Source organism: Sorex fumeus, unplaced genomic scaffold (assembly GCF_029834395.1).
Source record: "Sorex fumeus unplaced genomic scaffold, SorFum_2.1 ptg000002l, whole genome shotgun sequence".
In the NCBI taxonomy this organism is placed as follows: domain Eukaryota; kingdom Metazoa; phylum Chordata; class Mammalia; order Eulipotyphla; family Soricidae; genus Sorex; species Sorex fumeus.
In genome coordinates this window covers 22,087,950-22,114,434 of record NW_026606059.1, presented here as the reverse complement: position 1 = coordinate 22,114,434, position 26,485 = coordinate 22,087,950, and the positions used below count along the sequence as shown (strand labels likewise).

Sequence of the window (26,485 nt, the reverse complement as noted above, 5' to 3'; positions counted from 1 at the left end):
AAGACAGTCAACTGAATGGGAAAGGATATTCGCCAACTACACATCTGATAAGGGGTTAATTTCAAGGATATACAAAATACTGGTTCAACTCCACAAAAAGAAAACATTCAACCCCATCAAAAAATGGGGAGATGAAATGAATAGAAACTTTGACAAAGAAGAAATCCGAATGGCTAAAAGACACATGAGAAAATGTTCCACATCATTAATCATCAGGGAGATGCAGATCAAAACCACAATGAGGTATCACCTCACACCACAGAGACTGGCCCATATCCACAAGAACAAAAGCAACCGGTGCTGGCGCGGATGCGGTGAGAAAGGGACACTCCTTCACTGTTGGTGGGAATGCCCACTGGTTCAGCCCTTCTGGAAAGCACTATGGATGATTCTCAAAAAACTAGAAATTGAGCTCCCATTTGACCTAGCAATACCACTCCTGGGAATATATCCCAGAGAGGCAAAAAAGTATAGCCGAAGTGACATCTGCAATTGTCTGTTTATTGCAGCACTCTTTACAATAGCCAGAATCTGGAAAAAACCTGAGTGCCCGAGAACAGATGACTGGTTGAAGAAACTCTGGCACATTTACACAATGGAGTACTATGTAGCTGTTAGGAAAGACGAAGTCATGAAGTTTACATACAAGTGGTACTACATGGAAAGTATCATGTTAAGCGAAATGACTCAGAAAGAAAGGGATAGACATAGAAAGATTGCATTCATCTGGGGAACATAAAGTAACAAAATAGGAAACTAACACCCAAGTATGGCAGAGATTAGTACCAGGAATTTTACTCAATGACCCGGAGGACAGCCACACATGTTAGGGGAAGGGGGAGCTCAGAAAGAGAAGGGAACACCAAATAAAGGGTGTTGGGAGGATCCGCCCACAATGGGAGAGCATGCTGAGGGTAGACTGTCGACCAAGCATGATTGCCACTCAATGCCTCTTTTGCTGACCATGGCACTCAAAAGGAGAGAGAGGGAAATGCCCTGCCACAGAGGCAGGGTGGGATAGGGGCTGGGGGCGGGGAGGGGATGCTGGGATCCGAGGTGGTGGGAAATGCGCACTGGTGGAGGGATGAGAGTTTGATCATTGTATAATCGAAACCCAAGCACAAAAATGTGTAAATCTACAACTGTACCTCATGGTGCCTCATTATTAAAAAATAAATAAATAAATAAATTTAAAAAAAAATAAAAATAAAATAGTTGCTCTGGAAAAAAAAAAAGAACACAGGCTACCGAGAGTCTCCTGACCGCATATATGCATGACTGGGAACACCTGTAAATTTGATTAGAGGTTGCCCCAAAACTACCTTCCTTCTTGGAGAGCCCAGCAAGCTACCAAAAGTATCCCTCCTGCACGGCAGAGCCTGGCAAGCTACCTGTGGCATACTTGATGTGCCAAAACCAGTAACAATGATGGTCCTCATTTCCTTAACCCTGAAAGAGACCCCAGTATGCAATCGGGTTACACTAGCATATGACAGGGATGAATGGAGATGTTACTGGTGCCTGCTCAAACAAATTGATGAACAAGGAGGTGATAGTGATAGTGATAATTACTTTCTATAGTGTTCCCAAACAGAACCATGCAGGAAACAGAACTTGCTTTTAGTTTTCTTTTTTCCCTTATGGTAAGTTCAGATCTCCTTCAAAGTCATCACACAAGGCAATCGAAAACTATTTGAATACAATTGAAAGAGCATGTGCTCAGATGTACCAATTCCTAGCATCTTCAGTTATGTGCCTTTGAATTTGGTAAGTTACTTAAATGGGCGGGAGCGATAGCACAGTGGGTAGGGCGTTTGCCTTGCATGTGACTGGTCCGGGTTCGATTCTTCCACCCCTCTTCGAGAACCTGGCAAGCTACGGAGAATATCCCGCTTGCACAGCAAAGCCTGGAAAACTACCATGACGTATTTGATATGCCAAAAAAAAAAAAGGTAACAAGTCTCACAATGGAGACATTACAGGTGCCCATTCGAGCAAATCAATGAACAACGAGAGGACAGGACAGTGGAAGTTACTTAAATAAGTGGAACCTCAGTTTCCTCATCTTTTACACTAAAAACAAAGCTATTCAGAATATTAAATAGCAGTAATTCTTTTTAGCAGAATATTAAGTAAAAGTAAAGATTCCTTTTCTAGACTTTATCTAAATAGTCATTAGATGGTAGTTACTATAAGAAATCATAGTAAGAAGGAGATAGAAAACGTAACAATGCAATTTAGTGGTTTCTGGAGATAGAGGTCCCTCACTTTGTTAGGTAATATTGAGATAATGCAAATGTGTATGCTTTATGGTGTACTGAGTACAAGCTAAGAACCAGGCTTATGGTTTAGCAGCGGGTAGGGCGCTTGCCTTGCATGCGGCTAACCCAGGTTTGATTCCTCAGTTCCTCTCAGAGAGGTCAGCAAGCTACTGAGAGTATCCCACCCATACGGCAGAGCCTGGCAAGCTACCATGGAGTATTCAATATGCCAAAAACAGTAACAAGTCTCACAATGGAGACTCTACTGGTGCCCGCTTGAGAAAATATATGAACAACAGGAGGACAGTGCTACAGTGCAGTGCTAATACTCAGTACACCTAGATTGAAACATTGAAACAATCTCAAAGGTATGTTCTTGGAAGTAATATGTATGTTGGCATTTGGGAGAGCATGTAGATAACCACTTCCCAACTTGTGGTTAGTGTTCAAAGATTTGCAAGATTTTGAGGTCAGTGTGATAGAACCAGGGATTGGTCATTTTCCTTGCACATGGTCAACCCAAATTTTATCCACAGCGTCCCTTATGGTCCTAGCACCATCAGGGGTAATTTCTGAGTGCAGAACCAAATGTAACCTAGCACCATCAGGAGTAATTTCTGAGTATAGAACCAAATGTAACCACTTAGCATATGACACAAAAAGCCAAAACAACAACAACAACAATTCCCCCAAATTTGCAAGATTATTTAGTTGTGTTATCTGTTACTTTCTAATGTATTTTAGCACTTATGCATTCACTTTAATAAAACATCTTTGATTTCATAGCTAGTAGTGATTGAGACTAAGCTAAATATAAATATACCTAAGTATAATAATAGTACAAGTGTAGACCAGAACAATAGTCCAGTGGGTAGAACGTTTGCCTTGCACTCAGTTCTCTGGTTCAATCCCTGGTACCCTGTATGGTCTCCCATCAACTAGCAGGAGTAATCCCTGAGCATAGTGTCAGGAGTAAACTCAGAAGAATGATGGGTATGGCCCAAAAACAACAAAAAAAGCTCAAGTGATCAAAATATATTACGGGTTTTGAAAGTGGTGCACAAATATTTAATATGTAAGAATTCTCCTGTTCAATGTAGTATGCAGTACTGGAATAGGCAAAAGCAGAAATGATGAGCTGAAAACTTGTTCGTATTGTTTATTTTTATTTATATTTTATTAATCTTTGTTTTCTTTTATTTTTAAAGCATTTTCTTTTTATGTATTTATTTACATAGGTGTTTGGGCCACACCCAGTGATGCTCAAGGGTTAATCCTGGATTTGTGCTCAGGAATCATTCACAACAGTGCTTGGGGGACCAGAAGGGATGCCAGGAATTAAACCCAGGTCAGCTGCATACAAGGCAAATGCCAAACCCATTGTACCATCGTTCCCACCCCAGAATGTTTTATTTTTATGGCTGAAATAAAATCTATTCAAAGTAGTGGGGGTGGCAATATTTCTTTCACCTTGTCATGAACGTTTTTGCTTTGCTTTTCACTGTTTTATATGATAATGTTCCCTTAAAATGCTTAATCTGGCGGCAGAAAGATAGTATAGGCATTAAGGTGCTTATGTTGAATGTGGCTAACCTCAGTCATATCCCCTTTATAACTTATGGTTCTTTGTGCAACACCAGGAGTGATCCTTGAGTCCAGAGTCAGGAGTAAGATCTGAGTACTGCCAGGTCCAAAATGAAAACAAACAAGCACGCAAACAAAAGTACTCAAAAAACCTGAATCTACACTGGTTTCTGAGACCTAGGGTCCTCTATATATTCATCAAAGAATAGTTTATCTTTTTTGCTAGTATAATTTTACCTATCTAAAAATTAATATTTCACCATTTTCACAGGTTTTAGTAAACCACTATAATTTTATCACTTCCTGCACTTTGTTAGAGATATATGCTCTGGCTTTTCCTTACATCATTGAAAGCAAGTAAGATATTATCTTCCAACCTTTTAATATTTACACATAGTACAATGAATGGCACATAGTAAGATTCTTTGACTATAAAAAGAATGAGACCTTTATGTTCAATTTTGCTGTCCTTGATATATAGATTTTGGCTACTGAATGTGACTGAACTAGTCTTTTGTGAACAATTTATGAAGGTATAGAGATCAAGTACAGAAAATTTTAATATTAACTCATTTTTTTCTTTGGAAGTGTTTGTTAAATATTACAGTAGAAGTCTACCCAAATGGGACAAGCAGACCAGAAAGGAAGGTCTAGAGCAGATGTTTGTAAGAGGTAACTGAGTGGGGAATTTGAACCTAAAAAAAAAAAGTTTTGTTAGTAACAACTCTTCATGTTGTATCTGTGATTGAAGCTATTAAGTTAACCAATATTCTGACATTACAGATGCTTCTCAGGGAATGTCTGTCTATTTAATCTCAATAGTTTAGTTTTATAATGCACAATACTGGAGTCAGTCATGGTTGTTGTTTTGGGGGCTGAAAAAGAGTATTGTGATATGCTTAAAGGTGTGTCATATACCCCACTGAAAAGATGTAAGATAAATGCACCCAGATTGATGTAAGTCCAATTATTTCCAGACATATTTCATGTAGTCTGCTCTTGATTGTTAAGAATGAATTAAAAGCTAGCCAAATGAAATCACATTGTACATTATTCAAGTCAAGATATGAGTACAAAGGTCCTGATAGTAAAGTTCAATCTGCAATTAACTCGACCTCTGCATTGTGTGAATAAAGCTCGTGTGGCATTTCCCAACATTAGAAAGATACTCGTTTTATTTACTGGAGTTCTACACTTGCAGTAAAGATAAAATTTGCAGTAAAGATAGCACTAAGAGGACCTGAAAGATAGTGTACGGATTAAGGTACATACCTTTCATGTGACTGGCTCTAGATAAAAATAATAATAATGATAATAATAATAAATAAAAAGACAGCATTAATAGTAAACAAGTTTATAAAGAACCGAAGAAAACTATTTTTAAGCACTAAGCAAAACAATGGCAATGGTTTCCTGCACAGAGAAAAGAGAACTGAAATCATGAGCTCACACTTTTTTCTTTCCATATAAAAGTTTAATATTTGTATAAATGCATGTTTTACTTTTCTATGTACAACATGCACTTATTATCAGTGCAACTACCTATGAAGATAGCAAAGAAATCCATTCTGACTTAACCTCAAGGATAAGGATAAACCTGAACATGAATCTTTAAGCATCAGCTTTTAGCATCCTGATACTTGAACCTACTTAGCTTAGCTTAACTGTTAAAGTGTATGCTTGACCCAAGTTAATTTTTAACAATGTACATATGTAACCTTATATAACATCATGATGCAATAGTACTTCAATAAAAATTATGTTCTTGATGTAATTCTAGAGGTCTTGACGAAGACCTCTTAGAACCAGCCACAACCATGCTAAGACCACTCTCCACACGCATGATGGTACCAGCAGAGGAACAAAGGCATGCGGGTCCTGAGGCTGAGATCTCCAAGGCTGCTTGGGTCGGGGCTGAGCATCCTCCACCCAGACCCTCCATCTTCCAGTAGGCAGGGGTCACACCCACCAACTGGCCCCTTGGTGCTGTGTAATCCCATCAACGGCCAAGACCCAGAGACTATAAAACCCAGCTCCTGGAAGCAACATCTTATTATCTCATTGTTACTTTGAACAAACTGGCAGGCTACCGAATGTAAACTGCCCACAAGGCAGAGTCTAGGAAACTCCCCATGGCGTACCCAATATGCCAAATACCAGTAATAATGATGGGTCTCATTCTCCTAACCCTGAAAGAGCCTTGAATATGGCACTTTTTAAAATCTCAGGGCGAGGACGAAGGAGACGTTACTGGTGCCTGCTCAAGGCAATCGACAAACAACAGGATGATCGTGATCGTGATTGTGATCAAATTAAAATTTCTTGACTTTACAATGTCTTAAAACAAACTTGTGGCCTATTCTTCAAAGATATAACTCTAAGTCTGTTAAAATAAAGTCATTCTTTGAGAAGCATGAAAATCTAAAAAGAACTTTGGTATTTGTTACACTGGCATTTGTGACCATCATTTCTAAAAAGACTTCTAAATTTTTCTTACTATTTTACTGCTAACATTTATGCTATTTACCTTTAGTATCTACTCTTTACATGTTCTTAGAACACAAGAATTGCTTCTCCTACTTTTTATTTCTTCAGTGAAATAAAGGATGCTTTTGTATGTTATTAGTTTTTTCATTTTATTTCCCAGGTTTCTTGTTTATTGGAAGTCAATGTTCAATTATTTGAATTAAATATTATAAGCAGCTGTGTTAATGAAAGCGTTTGTTTTCATTTATTTTATGTGCACATACCTAAAGAATTATGCAGCAGCTGCACATTTGAATGTATATCATAAATAAACTCTGTCACATAGTTTTGCTAAAAACAAAACTTTCCAGTTTAAGAGATTATATAAACTTCATAATATATTGGAAATTCCAACTCAGTGATATTTTTTAGGACATCACTGTAACATTAATTTGTTAGACAGTATTTTTTAATTAATGTTATACCTTATTCCTTTGTCATTTGGAATAGTGAAATATTGAGTTTAATAATGCTCATGGAGTTAGAATATGTTCAATTTATCTACCAGAATTACAGTTGAAAAGTGCCAATTAAAAATGATGACACATTAAGTTTGTGCAATGGAGTAAATAAAGTATAAGCAGCCTTAAATAATATGTTTGAAGAAAGTGAAAGTACGGAAAGAAAAACCCACATGAATTACAATTGGGTTACAGTGGTAACAAATGAATTACATGGGTTACAATTTCCTCTCTGATATGCAAAGTGCTTGATAGTCACATGCTCTCATTAGAGTAAGATAAAGCAGATTTACTGAAAACTAATAAATTTTCTTGGGCTGATGAAAATGCAGCTCAAATTCCACATCAATGTTTACTGTGAGTGCCAGAGAGATAGAACAAGTTTTAAGCCACATGCCTTGCACTTGGATGATCCTGGCTCAGTTCCAAACAATGCATATGAATCACTCAGGAGAGTTCTCTGAGCACAGAGTAAGGAGTAATCTCTGAACACCATGAGCTTTGGCACAAAATCTAAAACAACACTAATAAAGACAAAAATCCAACATGAGGCAGGTGACTGCAAAATCACAACCTAGTTCCATGCATCTGTGGCTAGTAAGAAAATCACAAATTGATTAAGAGTGCTGAAGTGAGGGGCAGGAGAGATAGAATAGTGGGTAGGATGTTTATGTTGCATGCAGCTGACCTGCATTTCATCCCTGGTACCCCATATGGTCAATCACCAGGATGGATCACTGATTTCAGAGGGAGGAGTAGGAAGGAGTAAGCCCTGAGCACTGCTGGGTCTGCCTATCCGCAAAAAAAAAAAAAAACCCTTAAATTCGAGAGACCCAGTGATAATACACGGCTAGTTAACACTGTATTCAAATTCAAGAACCCCAGGTATCATCTACAGTGGTCCCCTCTCCATGGAGCATGAGTTGGGTGACCTGAATGTTTCCACACCCGGCACCAATGCCACCAATTCATCAGTGAACAGTACCACATCCTCAGAATTTAGCATTGAACTGCTGACCAAATTACATATTGCTGGGAGTGGTCCCAGGGGCTCCTGTACACCATTTGCAATCCCTTTTTAAAAATAAAAAATAACATAACACATTTGTATGTCACTGTCATCCTGCTATTCATCGATTTACTCGAGTGGGCACAAGTAATGTCTCCTTTCGCCTCAGCCCTGAGATTTTAGCAGTCTCTCCTTACTCGTCTTTTCCAATGGTGCCATAGTGGAGGTTCTTTCAAGGTCAGGGGAATAAGACCCGTTATTTTTTATTTATTATTTTTTTGTAGGAGTCACTTAATCACTTAACTTCCAGTTAGTCGTCGATTTGCTCGAGCCGATGCCAGTAACGTCTCCATTTGTCCCTGTCACGTGCTAGTGTAGCCCAATGGCATCTGTTTGCTCTGGGAACATGAAGAGCCTCAAACTGATCGTTCATGATCTTGATGAAGAAGTCTGACCATCGGGTAGGTGGGCGGCCATGCGGTCTTTTGACATCCCGTGGAATCCAGTCAGCAACAGCTCTAGTCCAGTGGTCATCTTCAAATCTCGTGATCAGCCCATCTGATTTTTGGTCATCTTCAAATTACGTGATCAGCCCATCTGATTTTTGACACCTTGGCAAATGAGACAGCGTCCCTGATTCTTGATCGTTGACAGATGTCGGAACTCTGGATTCTTTCTCTCATTTGAGTGAAACGTGATATTCCAAGCATAGCTCTTTCTATTCTTCTTTGGGAGACCAAATAGCGTTCTCATCCTGTTTGCGTAGGGCCCAGGTCTCTGAGGCATATGTTAATGCAGGAAGAACAGTGGAATCAAAGAGATGTGCCCGGAGCCAGAGGTTCTTCGTCCTCTTAGCTATTTCTTCGATGTTCTTGAAGGCGTTCCAAGCCGCTCTCTTCCTCCTGCGCAGCTCGGGTGCCAGGTCATTTGTCATGTTGACTTCTCGACCTAGGTACACATAGCTGTTGCATTCGGAGATGGTTGTAGGAGTACTGCTATTTATTCAGCCACTGATTAGGCTGATTGAATTGTGCATGAACTCCACAAGACCCATTATTGTTACTGTTTTTGGCATATTGAATACACCACAGGTAGCTTGCCAGGCTTTGCCGTGCTATGTTTGTATAAATTTGTATATTAAAAATCAATGGAGGATGAATGTGAACTCGAATAAAAGAAAGAGACTCACGGCAGCTACAATCCTTTTACAGCTTTCTAGGATTTTTCAACACTTACCAGGTTCTTGCAGTAAAAATATTTTTAGGTTTTAGTAGTAATTGAAAATTTATTATTATGAAATACAGTCAGAGCATTTTCCATACGAATATTTTAAGAGATGACAGAAGTATATCAAAGACTTAACCTAGTACTCAACACTCTAGCACTGCATATGGTGTGAGATGTTCTATCAGTGGAGAAATATCTGTGGATGCCAATGTCTAGATTTAGAGACACTGAAAGTCTAAAATTATATTTAATATTATATATCACTCAATTTTACCACCATATCAACAAAATTTTATTATAAAAAGACAATCTGTAGTTTTTCAGGCATTGAAAGTCTAGATATAAACATATATGATCCATGCAGGTACTGTGAATTATTTTGACATCACATCAGTCTCACTCATCAGACTAAAAGTTTTTTTCTCATTCTGGCACCAGCAAGTTTCACTCTCTATTTTGATATCAGGAGTATATTTATTTTCATCATGTTCTACTCAAACTGAATTCTTTATACTAGATAAAAATCAAACAAGGATACCCTAGGAATTATAAGCCTAATATTTATAGCTGCAGTAAACATTAGTCACAATCCAACTCCCAGTTGCAATAATATGAAAATATAATAGATAAAAATATAACCAGTGAAGAACAGGACATCCAGCAGCTGTGAAATAATTATACAAATTTTAATATATGCAGAAAGACTTACCACAAATTAACCACTATATACTTTCATCAGCAATCATGTTGCTAAGAATGGAATAGATAAAAATAATTAATGGATAACACTGGACATGTGTGTATACACACACACATACATATATATATATATTACATTGTATATATGGGCTGGAGCGATAGCACAGCTGTAGGGCATTTGCCTTACACGCAGCTAACATGGCCGACCCGAGTTCGATTCCTCCGCCCCTCTCGGAGAGCCCGGCAAGCTACCGAGAGTATCTTACCAGCAGGGCAGAGCCTGGCAAGCTACCTGTGATGTATTCAATATGCCAAACGCAGTAACAACAAAGTTTCCAATGGAGTCATTACTGGGCCCGCTCCAGCAAATCATGAACAACGGGAGGACAGTGACAGGACAGTGACATTGTATATAAATCACAGTTCATTCATCCACTCCTTTTCTTGGGCAGTTTGTTGTAGTTCTTGCAGTTGTTATTTGGGGGTGCGTTTTGGATCACTCTCAGCAGTGGGAGAAACATGTGTGGCTACAAGATCAAGCAGGTATTGGCTGGTCATACACAAAGGAAGAAACTTAGTTCTTATACTAGAGATCTGGCCCCTTGGACGTTTGTGTTGTCTACAAATTTTGGTTGTTGTGAAAAGCACTGTTATGAAGATAAAGTGAAAATATCTTTTTGAAATGTCATTTTTGGAATCTTGTGATGGATGTCAAGTGGAATCAGTGGGTCATATAGAAGTTTAGTTCTTAATGTTTTGAGAAATCTCCACACATTTTTTCATTGTGATTGTGTCACGAGGCTTTCCCAGTGACTGATTGAAAATTTCATTCCCCCCATATCTCAACTGCACTGGTTGTCTCTACTATGTTTTGCTAATCTCACTGATGTGAGCTGATATTTCATTGTTGTTTTGAGGGACACTTCCCTTATTGTAAGTGATGAAGAGCACTTTCTCAGGTCTTCTTTGGGAAAATAAGTCAACTATTCTCCCTATTTTTAATGAGTGTGTGTGTGTGTGAGTGTGTATCTGTATCTGTCCGACTGTCTATACAGGATTATATATATTGAATGCTAGCCCTTTGTCAGTTTGTGTAAAAAAATATTTTCAAGAACAGTTGATTAGATAAAGAGATTATAGTATATGCACACAATGGAATTTTACTGTTATAAGAAAATGTAACTTCATGCAATGTTCTGCTGCATTGATGGAACTAGAGTGGCTCATAATGTCTGAAAGAAAAGGAAGATGGACAAATACAGAATGATCTCTCTCTTAACATAGAATAAAGACGAATATCCAATTATAACAGAATATAAGAGTGAGCCTACAGAATCGAGTTTGGAAAGTTTTTTTTTCTTTTTAGCATGATTCCAATTTTTATGTCAGTAATGTCTGTTAGTAATTTACTTCCGGCAATCAATGTTTCAACTCTTCTCTCCCCACTAGAATGCAAACAACCTTCCACCACTGTCTTCAAGTTCTCTCTGATTCCTTCTACCCTACTCCTTTGATTTAATTGATGTTTTTTGGGGGTGTAGGGAGCTTGTAGGGGCAGAGTCAGGGAGGGTATGTACCAGCGTGCTCCGGAGGTGTAGGGCCCTTCCAAGTTATTCTGTCTCTGAAGTGTTCGAGATTACCTCAGCATCCTTGGTGTTGTTAGAAGCTTCCAGAGAAGCACCTGGGTATAGGCAGGAACCATGAGCAGAGGATCAAACAAAGATCAACTACGTTTGAAACAATCACCTCAATGCCTGCACTACCTCTCTGGCTCTCATCTATTTGACTTTTATACAATTAACCTTTGGAAAGAATCAAATATATATTTTTTTCTCAAACTGATCTGGTAAAATCTCAAAGATAGACACCATCTGGGGGATAAAATACATTTGAACAATTTTTAAAATTACTGTAGCACTGTAGCACTGTCCTCCCATTGTTCGTCGATTTGCTTGAGCAGGCACCAGTAATGTCTCACAACAAATTGTGAAACTTGTCGTTGCAGTTTTTGTAAAATCGAATATGTCATTGGTAGCTTGCCAGGCTTTGCTGTGCAGGCAAAATAGTCTCAATAGCTTGTTGGACTCTCCAAGAGGGGTGGAGGAATCAAACCTGGGTTGGCTGCACGCAAGGCAAACACCCTACCTACTGTGCTATTGCTCCGGTCCCAAAAGATGAAGTCATGAAATTTATGAACAAGTGGTACTACATGGAAAGTATCATTCCAAGTGAAATGAGTCAGAAAGAGAGGGACAAACATAGAAAGATTGCATTCATCTGGGAAATATAAAGTAACAAAATAGGAGACTAACACCCAAGAATAGTCAATATTAGTATCAGGAGGTTCACTTCATGACTTGGAGGCCAGCCGCACATGCTAGGGGAAAAGGCAGCTCAGATAGAGAAAGGAGCACCAAGTAAAGAGTGTTGGGCGGATCCTCTCAGGATGGGAGATGCATGCTGAAAGTAGACTATAGACGGAACATCATTGCCACTCAATACTTCTTTTGAAACCAGAGCACCCAAAAGGAGAGAGAGAACAAAAGGGAATGCCCTGCCACTGAAGCCGGGTGAGATGGGGGGTTGGGCGGCTGGGAGGGATACTGGGATCATTGGTGGTGGAGAATGGGCACTGGTGGAGGGATGGATATTCGATCATTTTATAACTGAAACCACCCAAGCACAAAACTTTGTAAGTCTACAACTATACCTCATGGTATTTGACCAATAAAAATTAAAAAATAATAATAATAAAATAAAAATAAAATAAAATTTATTTCTATTTAAATAAATAAATAAACAGTTCTTCTTGACACTGTACTCCCATTTTTCATTCATTTGCTTGAGCAGGCACCAGTAATGTCTTCATTGTGAGACTTGTTGTTACTGTTTTTGGCATATTGAATACGCCATGGGGAACTTACCAGGCCCTGTCGTGCGGTCAGGATACTCTTGGTAGCTTGCCGGGCTCACCAAGAGGGATGGAGGAATCGAATTGAGGTCAGCCACATGCAAGGCAAATGCCCTATCCATTGTGCTATTGCTCCAGCCCATTCTTGATGCATAAAAGATAAATCCTATGTTATATTTACTTAACTCAAACTTGAAATTCTCTAAGGTATGATATACTACTCTATTGAAGAAAACTCCAGGTCCAGATGATTTCAGTGGTAAATTTTATTAAATACTTAAAAAATTGTGCTCATAATCTCTTCAAAAGAAATGTGTATCTATTATTATGAGCTTCAAATTATTTTAATGCAAAATTAACAAATCATATAAACATGTGCTCAAACTACGATGTAATTAAAATTAAGACAATAAAACAAAATGATTTAAAAATTCTCAAATACTTGGAAATCCAACTTTATAATTCTGAATATCATGTGAATTATAATATTCTCAAGAAAACTAAAAGATTGTATTTTAATTTTAATACAGTTTAAAATATAATGTTAAGTTTTGGAGAGCAGCAAAATCAGTGTTTAGTTATATTTATCATATTAATTGTGGGCTGTAGCGATAGCACAGCAGTAAGGCAGTTGCCTTGCACATGGCCGGCCCGGTCAACCCAGGTTTGATTCCTCTGCCCCTCTCGGAAAGCTCGGCAAGCTACCGAGAGTATCTGACCCGCATGGCAAAGCCTGGCAAGCTACCCGTGACGTATTTGATATGCCAAACACAATAACAAGTCTCACAACGGAGATGTTACTGGGCCCGCTCGAGCAAATTGATGAACAATGGGAGGACAGTGCTACAGTGAAATACTAGAAAGATAAAATTATTTTAAGTAAAACTTGATTCTCCACCTTTGTAAAGCAAGAGATATGAGACTAATGAAATCAGAAGGAAATAAAAGAGTAGAAATTAGCGGAAGGCAGGGAAAAGAATCAATGACACTTAAAATGATAAATAATATGAAAAAAACAAAAATTGATTCCTTAGAAATCTCAGTATAAAATTGATAACTCTTTAGCCAGATTAGCTAAGAGAAAGCCCAAATTACTAACATCATAAACAAATAAGAAGATATAATTGTTAATTATAAGGTAAAGAAATGCTATATTCTTAAGTGTGTTCAAGTTTACCTTAGAAATCATATTCACTTCAAGTATTTATTCATGAAAATTCAGGTACTGAGATGCAAGTGGGAAAGTAACCTACCCAAAGTGATGTAGGATGAATGATGTAGAATGAATGAAGACCCTCCCCCAAAAAGGAAATAGAAACATACTAAAGTGAAGAGAATGCTTGCTTAAGTAATGAGTCATAGTTGTAAGATTCACTCCAACCTAGATCCTATTAAACGAAGCATTCTTTAAGACATCTCTCCATCACAGGAGGGAAAAAAAGAAGAGAGGATAGAATAATAATACAATAGAGGAAGGAAGTGAAAGATGGAAGTGTCAAGATGTGAGAGATGAGAGTGGAGGGAAGGAGAACGGAGCTAGAGAAATTATTACAGGTATAAATTGTTGAAATCCTGTCTTGGGCACATAAGCAACACACCCCCAAGATTGTATAGAGTATAACATAAAGGCAACAGCATAATTATCTCTTTGACAACCACGTAGTTTTTATACCACAGTGTAAAATCTGTCTGGAAGAAAAAAGACAATGGTAACTCACTTTCAAATATTCTTGTTGATATGGATTAACATATCATGGGATGAAATGCTGACCATTTTTACCTTCCATTTTCACAACCACTGAAACGCTCTGTCAGTGTTCCAACAATAACTTCTATTTTGCCAAATCCAATATTTCAGCCTCAGTATTCCTATTACTCCATTCTGCCATAGAAATTGACAAAATAGATGACATTTTTTTTCCTCAGAACTCTTCATTGCATACTCTTATTTCAGGATATTTAGTTGAAGGTTGTTTTCTACTTCCAGATGTTCCTACCTTATCTTTATAACTTAATTTTCCCGTTTCTCTGAACTTTGGCTAATGTATACATCCAGATGTATTTCTACCTTTGTTTTCTTTTATAAGAATCTCAAATGTGGCTTTTTACGAAGATGCCACTGAAGGCCAAGAAGGAAGCCCCTGCCACTCCCAAAGTTGAAGCCAAAGCCAAAGCTTTGAAGGCAAGAAAGCAGTGCTGAAAGGCGTCCACAGCCAGAAAAAGAAAAAGATTCCCACATCACCCACCTTCAGAAGACACAAAACGCTGCGGCTGAGAAGGCAACCCAAATACTCTCGGAAGAGCGCCCCCAGGAGAAACAAGCTTGACCATTATGCCATCCTCAAGTTTCCTTTGACTACTGAGTCAGCCATGAAGAAAATAGAAGATAACAACACACTTGTGTTCATTGTGGATTTAAGGCCAACAAGCACCAGATTAAACAGGCTGTGAAGAAGCTCTATGACATTGATGTAGCCAAGGTCAACACCCTGATTAGGCCTGATGGAGAGAAAAAGGCAAATGTTCATCTGGTTCCTGATGACGACGCCTTGGATGTTGCCAACAAAATTGGGATCATCTAAACAGTCCAGCTGGCTAATCCTAAGTACAATTTCTTTTCCACCATAAAAAAAAATCTCAAATGTGACATATATCAACCCCAATATTTTATTTCCTCAGCCTTTAACATCACCACTGTCTTAGGTATTAAAATCCAACCCCCTATCAAACTCATGTTTGATTTTTTTTCCTATTGCAGGACAGGATGTAGTTAAATTCAACTCTTAATCTCTTTACTAATCAAGTTTCAACTAAGCTACACTATCTTTTTGGTGATATAGTAGTTTTAATTCTGGTTTCCTCTTTCCCCACCCTCAACCCGTTACTATAGTTAAAAAAAATAAAAGACATCATTACAGTGTTACAGCTCAGGGGAAGAGAACACTTTTGAAACAAATGAGCATGCTCAATTTTTTGCCTATAATTGGAAGAAATTAACTGATAATCTAATTACTGGGGTCTTTTCATTTTCTTCTCTCACCCAGAGGAATTAAAATACTAAACTAAAAAACAAAATGAAAGTAAAGAAAACAAACCTGAACATAGTCTGTCCCTCCTAAACTCAGAAAAATTAAAAGAAAAATTCTTTGTGAAGTTCACAGTCCTGAAGCCTAAATTCAGCACCAAAACTTATTCAGAGGACTATAGAAACTCCCTTTCACACAAAATAGCAAAGTCTATTTATAGCAGGATTTTCCCAATTACACCATGTCCAACTTTAAAAAAAATGTATAATAGCAGTCACAGTTATAATTTAAAGAGACATTTTGAAGAGACACTTTGAAGAGACAGAATAAATCTCAGATTCAAGAGACAGAACATGGAGATGGCTCTTCTTATTCTAATAGTTTTGAAAAGTTGGATGAAAAGTTTTTGTTCCTCTATAGGTAAGGAGTTATCTTACCTTTCTGTAGTACAAAGAGACATGGCTCAATTTATGATTCTCTGAAAATTCACCCTCTTCTCAAAATTTCTGGATCTGGGTTTGATGTCTAACATTAATTTGAGAAAGTTTTGAATCATTTCAAATACATGTTCTGTTCCAATTTCATTCTTCCTCTTCTGTAAAGCTAATCACCTTTTTATACCAGTGCCTTTATTATATACATTTTATACCTCATAAAATTATAAGTTCTTAAGAATTCTTCTCTTTTGAAAATCTATTTTCTATGCTTCTCAGTGTTTAAGGAGTCTATTGATACTCCTATTGGTACTCTGTGATTTTGTCCTCCGCTATGCTTAATATACCAATATACCCATTAAAGTGATGCTTCATTTCTTTTTATTCTAAACTGGGATATTACCATTTTGTTTTTTATCTTCTATTTTATTGTTTGTAATTGACTTACTGTAAGGTACACAGTTACAAAGTTGCTCATGATGGGGTTTCAGTCATACTCTGTCCCAACGCCCAGTTCCTCACCAGTGTACATTTCCTATCACCCATGACCCCAGGTTCTCTCCTGCTGCCACCGACCCCAGCCTGTCTCTTTGGAAGACTCTTTTCTCATCTATCTATGTCCCTCCCCCATCTCCCTTCTCTCTTGTTCTGAGAATTATGGGTTTCAATATAGGCTCTGAAAGGTTATCACGTATATTCCTTTACCTACTTTCATCACTCAGCTCTTGTCCAGAATGATCCAACTATTATTTTCATACTGGTCCCTTCTTTACCTTAACTCCCCTTTGCCCCACACCCACCTGTGCACGGTTAAAAGCTAGCTAAATTTCTTTTAAGATTTTGTTTTATCCCAGGCATTTCTTTTTTTTTTTGATCTTTGTAAATATTTTCATTTCTTGTTTACATTGTATATCTGTTCTTTCACGATGTCTACTTTATACACTAAAAACCTTTTAATTGTCTCATTACATAGAACATGGTAGTTAACTTCCTGACATCATTTCTGAAGTTCTGCAACATTAATCTCATTTTTCAGTTTTGATGAACTTCAGAAATGAGGAATAAAGGAGATGTGGACCAAGAGAGTCTAGACAAGGCTCCTTATAAGATTCAAGAGCTTAAGCCACAGAATCTCGCTTTAGATCAATCTCTTCTAAAGAAACCTACAAAAGTGAAGACTATTTGGAAACCAAATCCTTATCCAACTTCATAAATGTCAGGAGACATGATAATATTCAGTGCATACTTAGAAAGGCTACAGATTTTTGCCTAGGCATGCACTGTATTTCTCATAGCAAAAGAGCTCAGTTAAATACAAATATATGTAATTTTAAGATATTTAAGATGAAAGGTAAATATCTAGCTAGTTTTCTCAATAAATGCCAGGTTGACTTTACCTGTTTATTTATTTGAGTTTACATGTTGCATTTTAAAAAAATGAGAAGCTATGTAAAAATTATAAAAATTTTAATTAAAAAGTCTAATTTAGGAAGCTATTTATTTCTCTAGATCTAAGATATTAAAATTGAATGAACATGAGTGAAATTTGTTGAAATATAATATAGCATGTTTCCCATAGCTCTGGGGAATGCTTTTCCCATGAACTCATTATATTGTAACTTTTTAAAATTTTCAGATAAATGGCATGTCACTTAAGAGTAATCTGAAAATTGTGTGTACTAATGACAGAATTCACTTAACAGTACACATAAATTATGTATACTAATGTTCAAATTTCAATATTTTTTACTGTATAAAGGTTTTATCTAGCAGTTATTTCATATTATTAAAAAATATACCATGTGATTTCACTCTTAAGTAAAATGAATTTTAATAGCTGATAAAGTGGTCACAACTAAAATAGACTTAATACATCCACAAACTGTTATTTTGTTGTTGCTTTATGGCTATTTAGATTTGCATACACAAAACCAATGTTTTGGTAACAGCACTAACTGTTTCATATGTAAGACATTATTCACAGTATGTTTCCCGTTATTTTGCATAACATTATTCTTTGTGAAAATAATGTTTTGGCCTCAGGAGAAATATTGCAATTGAATGCTCAGCAATATATTTTTGGTATGAAGCCATGGTAATATGGTTCATTTTTTTTTTAATTACCTTAGCCATCCAGCCAACAACATTAAGGTAAGAAGGGGGAAGGGAAGACAGAAGCAAAGAAAAAATAGAGAAACTTATGAAGAACAAAAAATAGTTGAATTTTATTTTTAAAATATTGAGAGTTGTGAGAGTCACTTTGATAATAGGTATAAGAAAGCCTGCTTTTAAAAACTTACATGACCTCCTAAGTTTTATATATCTTTTTAAATAAGTTACCTGAGATTTTTTAGATTAAAAATATAATTCATTAATGAATGGTGAAACTATGATGATAGATTTTTAATGATATGATTCCAACTCTGATATATGTTGCTGAGTTTTATGGCAAGAAGTATAGAATTCCAACCAGTTCTTTCTCTTTTAGCCACAAATTGTTTTTATCAATAATATTTAATTATGTGACTCACAAAATTATATGTAATTATATGCACATTTAAATTAACGTGCCTTTGCATATTCTGTTCAAAATCACTGTTCTTCACTACGAGCTCTCACTCAGTTGTCGTGTCTGGTAAAATGCCTCATTTTCAGTGATAATAGAGCAACTCAATTTTCATAGGTTGAATGAACTTGTCCCATAGGTCAGTCGTTTAAACTAAAAAATATTTTCAACGGCAAAATTTATTTTTGATTAAAAAATTCAAATACCTCAAAAATTGATTCCTCTCAACAGGAAAGGGGAGTATGACTTTGCTTTTGTTGAACTTTAAGTTGGTGCAGGTATACTGGTTTATTGTAAGTATACACATCACACAAATGAAACTTGCAACAGCAACTTTAATTTATTTCTGAAAATATGTATTTCCAGAATGGACTTTCTATACATTTGTATCTATCTGCTAAATGTATTCCTCACTACCACTCCAGATATATTTATAGTTTCTGCATTTCCTTTGAGTTCATCTCTTAACCTGGTCCTCTTCTTTTCCACATAAAATGTTTACTTTAAAGTCAATGCAAGCACGACTTGTGGGAGAGATTCATGGCATGTGGAAAGAGATGAGAATTGCAAAAATGGTCTGAAACGTCATAAAAAACATACTTATTCAAAATTTAAACAATACAACTTCAAGTTGATATCTGATGTCAACCTATTTATATTTGAAAATCTCAAACCCAACTTGATTCTTTGTTTTTGCTCAGGGTTATTGTTGGTACTATCTTTAAAATATGAAATTGTAAATGACAACAACTTCAGTTAGTTCCTATGTCCTTATTTATGACACTAAAGATGCAGCAATATTTTATGTCTACCACTTCACATCAAATCTTTATACCTCCAAATATATAAGCATTTCTTTTTATATCCCTCCATTTTTCCTCTCTGCTATCACATTTTGCTATTGCTTCTAGTATGCACATTTCCATTCCACTCTTTTCCATTTTAATCAATATGCATCCTTCAAAATATTTAGAATATCTCTGTGAGGAAATTTTCCCCTATATTTCGGACCTGGTCATTTTCTGAACATTGCCATTAATGTAGTTAATGACAATCAATCTGTGACTTCCGCGTTACAAAAGCTTCATTCAATTATTCCTGATGCTAGTAGGACACCGACTCTTCTTTACAGAGTTTTCTTGGATTTTCACTCTCTTCACAACTCTGGCCATTGCAGACATATTTTCCACTGGTGCTTATCTTCTGCTGCTCTTGGAGAGCCCAGCAAGCTACTGAGAGTATCTCGCCCAGACGGCAAAGCCTGGCAAGCTATCCGTGACATATTTCATATACCAAAAACAGTTACAACAAGTCTCACAATTTGTTGTGAAACGGTATTGGTGCACTCTCAAGAAAATCGGTGAACAAAGGGAGGACAGTGCTATAGTACTATGGTACTGACCTTCATCTCCTTGACTTTCCCGTGTTATTCTCTGAGACTAAGGTTTTAGTTCTTTTCTTTTTTTTCCTATTAACATTTATTCTGTGACAAAAATTAGAGTGCTCAACCTTTAAACTTTGCTTGAGACATATGATTAAGAAATTTGTAATTATTTATTAGTTTCCTATTGTTGTTGATTTGAGGTCTGCCCAGAAGTGCTCAGAGATAATTCTTGGGATTCATGAATAATTCCTGGGATTCATGACTGACAGTGCTGGGTTTGAATATTTCTCAGTCAGGTAATGAGGTGCTGTGTAGGCCATCAGTTCTGGTGGTCACTCTGGGGAGAACTTTGAGAAAGAAAAGTGGTTTGTGATGACTGGGATCAATCTGAGGCCTTCAGATATAAGGTATGTGCTCCAATTCTTGAGCCATTTATCTGCTTCCCATAAAAATTTTATTTCTAGGACTAATCTTCCCACAAATTTCAGATTTTTTTAGTGAACTATCTAGTAGATATCACAAAATGAGAAATTCAAGGTCATATTCCTAGTCTTCTCTTAAATATCTCCTAACAACTTTGAATTTTCTTTTATTTTCTCCTTTTCTGGTAGATAAGCAAAAACATTCTCCAAAGTATTTCAGTTCTCAAATATTATAAGACCTATATTCTCAATATATACTATTTCAAGTCACTTCTATGAGTGGAACTCAAAATCAAACCACCATCAATTCTTGTTTAGAGTTTCTATAATTGTCTCCAATGTTCTTCCTGATTCTTGGATTGCAGCTCTTTATTTTCCACAATCATTCCACAATAATACTGTTCATAATTATAAAATATGTTACTCTTATTATCAGTAGCCTAGAGTTTTCGATGTCTCTCAAGAATCTATAATATGTCACATGATCTATTCTTCAAGGGACTGTTGAGGCCTTACATTTTACTGCTCTTTAATGCTCACTCCTTCTAATAGGTCTAGTTTCTCTTGTAGCATGTTAAACATAAATATCAAATTCCCCCTAAAGATACCTGGAATTTCTATTCCTGAACCTTGAAACAGTTTCACTTAAGATCTGTGTAAATGCACCTCCTCATTTCTTTATTTATCTATGTATCGTTTCTTCAGCAAGATCTTCCTTGCCAATTCTGCTAAATTTCACTACCTTTCTTTTCTCTTTGGGCTGGAGAGATAGCACAGCGGGTAGGGCGTTTGCCTTGCATACAGCCGACACGGCAACCTAAGTTCAATTCCTCTGCCCCTCTTAGAGAGCCTGGCAAGCTACCGAGAGTATCTCACCCACATGGAAGAGCCTGGCAAGCTCCCCATGACGTATTCAATATGACAAAAACAGTAACAAGTCTCACAATTTGTTGTGAGATGTTACTGGTGCCCGCTAGAGCAAATTGATCAACAAAGGGAGGGCAGTGCTACAGCGCTAAAGTGCTAATAACTTTTAAACTGTTATTTTACAAATAAAATTATTACTTGATCACTTGATATCTCATTACTCATCGATTTGCTCGAGCGGGCGCCAGTAAAGTCTCCATTCGTCCTTGTCGTGTGCTAGGATAGCCCAATGATGTCTGCTCATTCTAGGGACACGAACAGCCTCAAATCGATCATTCAGTGTTTTGATGAAGAAGTCTGACCATCTCGTAGGTGGGTGGCCATGCGATCTTTTGACTTCCCATGGAATCCAGTGGGTAACAGCTCTAGTCCAACAGTCCTCTCCAAATCTCATTACATGTCTAGCTCAGCTGATTTTCACGCCTTGGCAAAAGAGACAGCATCCCTGATACTGGATTGTCGATGGAGATCGGAACTCTGGATTCTTTCTCTCATTTGAGTGAAGCGGGTTACTCCAAGCAGAGCTCTTTTAATTCCTAAATAAAATTATAAATTTCAATATATTAAAACTTAAGTTACTTTACTTAATTATGAAATAATTTTTCCAAGTCATCGAAAATCAGATGGGCTGGTCACGTAATGAGATTTAGAGACGACGGCTGGACTAGAGCTGTTACCGACTGGATTCCATGGGATGTCAAAAGACTGCATGGCTGCCCACCTACCAAGGTCATCAATCAGACTTCTTCATCAAGATCATGAACGATTGGTTTGAGGCTCTTTGTGTTCCTAGACGGAACAGACACCATTGGGCTACACTAGCACGTGACAGGGACAAATGGAGAGGTTACTGGCGCCTGCTCGAGCAAATCGACGATTAATGGGAAGTCAAGCGATCAAGTGATGGAATAATTGTGTTTTAACAATTATTCTATAATTAGGTGACAAATTTAAACTCCTCAGCATTTGTTCCCATGATCTGGAAGTTTCCATGCACCTGTCCATGATGGCAAGATTTAGGTGAGATCAATATTGTACCATAGAAAAGAGTAAGCATTATTTGCATTAGAAATAATTCAAATTGTATTCTGGGTTACTTATATTATTTATTTATAGTACTCATTTCATAAAATCTGTACCTCTGAGGAACTTTCTATCCACAGGATTTAATCTCTGGTGGACAAAATAATTCAAACAAACAAACAAAAAAACCCAAGGGGAAGCTCTACTACCAAGGAAGAAAACAAAAGTTGACAGTGCAATTTACCATCTCACCCAACCCTCATGTAGAAACTTTCTAATATTAAACACTAGAGAGGGGATCTGCGCGGGACAAGCACGGAGGCCCAGCTCTGGGCAACCAAGCTGAATGGCTCCTATTCCAACCAGGTACAGCCCGCCCCCAAGGGCCTGGGACCCTCTCTGCGCATGCACAGCAAGCTCCATCTCCTAGAAAGCCGGTTTTCTCCCGTGATCTGCGCGGGATGGGCACGGAGACCCAGCTCTGGGCAACCAAGCTGAACGGCTCCTCATTCCAACCGTAGACGTTCCCAACTCCTCGCTCAGTGCCAGGGACTCTTTCCGGAGCCATGGCTGCTAACGCGGCCACGAAATATTTTCCCACTACATATGCCATAGGAACCATAAGCTACCTTCTTAGATGGAAACTTCTCTAGTTTAGCTCAGTCACTAGAAACACAGTAGCCAATAACTCATAAGCCTATCTTAACTCACACTGCATATCAAGCAGAATAGTAACAGTGAACGTGAAGGACTAAACCACACTTGTCACAATGGTAAAGCAACGCAAAAGCCCACCAAAGTTTCTTATTGAAGAGTCTAGCCCAGATGTCACCAACAGTACTGTAGTGTTAGACAACCTCTCTGACAAGGAATTCAGAAGGGAGCTACTTAGGATGCTTAGGGAACTAAAAGAAAAAATGGAAAGCAATGCCAATAGAAGACAAGAGGATTTGAAGGCAGAAATGAGGAAAATGCAATCAGAAATGTCAGACCTGAAAAATCTCGTAGGCGAATTGAAAAACTCAGTGGAAGGCCTCAGCAGCAGAGTAACAGCTGCTGAGAACAGAATCAGTGAGCTCGAAGATGAAGTTCAGAGACTCTCCAGAAAAGAGCAGAAAATGGAAAACAGACTCACAATTCGGGAACAGATGACAAGAGAAGATTGTGATGAAGCCAAGAGGGGTAACATAAGAATTGTTGGAGTCCCAGAGGTACAGGAAGAAAACCTTGATGAAGAAGAAACTGTCAAAGACATCATTGCTACAATGTTTCCAGAGCTGAAGAAAACTTGTGACCATATTCAGGAGGCCCGAAGGGTACCAGCTAGAAGAAATGCGAGTAAAAATACCCCAAGACACATTCTGATCAAAATGACCAAAGCCTTAGACAGAGACAAAATTCTGAAAGCAGCAAGATAGAAGAAAGAAATCTCTTACAAAGGAGCATCCTTAAAATTCACAGCTGATTTTTCTAATGAAACCCTCATGGCCCGAAAACAGTGGTGGGACATAGTAAAAAAACTCAATGAAATAAATGCCTCCCCAAAAATACTTTACCCAGCGAGACTCTCATTCATAATAGAAGGAACAACACACAGTTTCAGAGACAAACAACAGCTCGGGAACTTCATAGACTCAAAACCGTGGTTACAAGAACAACTAAATGGGCTACTTTAAGGCAAGAAAGGCCACTCAAATACACCAAATTTCAACAGAACAATGGGACAAAATGCCATAACAAAAATCTCTCTCAATGTCAATGGGCTAAACGCACAAATTAAAAGACATAGAGTGGCAGGATGGATTAGAAAATTGAACCCAACATTCTGCTGCCTGCAAGAAACGCATCTCAATAGTCAAAGCAAACACAGACTCAGAGTCAAAGGCTGGAAAACAATCCTACAGGCAAACAGCTCCCATAAAAAAGCTGGGGTAGCCATCCTAATATCAGACCACATCGATTTCAGAGTGAGGAAGGTCATAAGAGACAGTGAAGGCCATTTCTTATTGATCAAAGGATCTGTACAACATGAAGAACTTACAATAATAAATGTATATGCACCTAATGAGAAACCAGCAAAGGACTTAAAACAACTACTCATAGATTTGGAAAAAGACATCAATAGCAACACAATACTAGTGGGAGACATCAACACTGCTTTGTCACCTCTTGATAGATCAACCAGACTCAAGCTTAGCAAAGACATACTTCATTTGAGAAAAACAATGGAAGAAAGGGACTTAGTAGATATATACAGGACACTTCATCCACAAAAAGCTGAATACACATTCTTCTCAAGCGTACATGGAACATTCTCCAAGATAGACCACATGCTGAGCCACAAAACTTGCCTCCATAAAATTAAGAAGATAGAGATTGTATCAACAATCTTCTCAGACCATAATGCGCTGAAATTAGAAGTAAATCACACACAAAAACAGAAAACTAAATCAAACACCTGGAAATTAAACAGTACACTATTGAACAACGAGTGGCTTAGACAGGAAATCAAAGAGGAAATCAAAAGATTTCTAGAAACGAATGAAAATGAGAACACGAGTTACCAAAACTTATGGGACACAGCAAAAGCTGTGTTAAGAGGAAACTTTATAGCTCTACAAGCATTCCTCAGGAAGGAGGAGCGAGCACACATAAGTAACCTAACCTCACAGCTTGAGAGCTTGGAGAAGGACCAAAAAAAGGAGCACAACCCGAACAGGAGAAAGGAAATAATAAAACTCAGAGCAGAGATTAACGAGATGGAAACACAAAAAACAATCCGAAAGATCAATGAAACCAAGAGCTGGTTCTTCGAGAAAATTAACAAGATTGATAAGCCACTAGCAAAACTCACAAAGAAAGGGAGAGAGAAAACCATAATAAACCGAATCAGAAATGAAAAGGGGGTCACTACAACAGAAACTACAGAAATTCAAAGTATCCTCAGGGAGTACTTTGAGAAACTGTATGCCACGGAACATCAAAACCTCGAGGAAATGGATAAATTCCTAGACTCCTACAGACTCCCAAGGCTGAACCAAGAAGACCTGGAATACCTGAACAGACCTATCACCATCAAGGAAATTGAAATGGTAATAAAAAGTCTCCCCAAGCACAAAAGTCCTGGCCCGGATGGATTCACTAGTGAATTCTTCCAAATCTTTAAAGAGGACTTACTCCCAATCCTCTTTAAGTTTTTCCACAAAATTGAAATATCAAAAACACTTCCAAACAGTTTCTACGAAGCAAATATCACACTGATACCAAAAGCAGACAGAGATACCACAAAGAAAGAGAATTACAGACCGATATCCCTGATGAACACAGATGCAAAGATCCTCAACAAACTACTAGCAAATAGAATCCAACTACTCATCAAAAAGATCATACACCATGACCAAGTAGGATTCATCCCAGGGATGCAAGGATGGTTCAACATTCGGAAATCAATCAACATAATCCATCATATCAACAAAAGAAAAGATAAAAAGCATGTGAATATATCAATAGATGCAGAGAAATCATTTGACAAGATCCAGCACCACTTTTTGATGAAAACCCTAGCCAAAATGGGTATAGAGGGGACCTTCCTCAACATAATTAAAGCCATCTATCACAAGCCTACAGCAAGCATCATCCTCAATGGGGAAAAACTGAGAGCCTTCCCTCTAAGATCAGGGACGAGACAAGGATGCCCACTCTCTCCACTGCTGTTCAATATAGTACTGGAAGTACTTGCAATAGCGATCAGGCAAGAAAAAGATATTAAGGGCATTCAGGTAGGAAAGGAAGAAATCAAGCTCTCACTATTCGTAGATGATATGATACTATACTTAGAGAACCCAATAACCTCCACCAAAAAATTCCTAGAAACAATAGACTCATATAGTAAAGTTGCAGGCTATAAAATCAATACCCAAAAGTCCATGGCTTTCCTATATGCAAACAGTGAGAGAGAAGAAAGCAACATGAAAAAAACAATTGTGCCCCAGAAAATCAAGTACTTAGGAATCAGCTTAACTAAG

General features: G+C 37.6%; 1 pseudogene; it reads left to right on the top strand.

The window, feature by feature from the left end:
* Positions 1-14,791: 14,791 nt before the first annotated feature.
* On the top strand, positions 14,792-15,260 carry LOC130020806 (60S ribosomal protein L23a-like; annotated as a pseudogene).
* Positions 15,261-26,485: the final 11,225 nt, after the last annotated feature.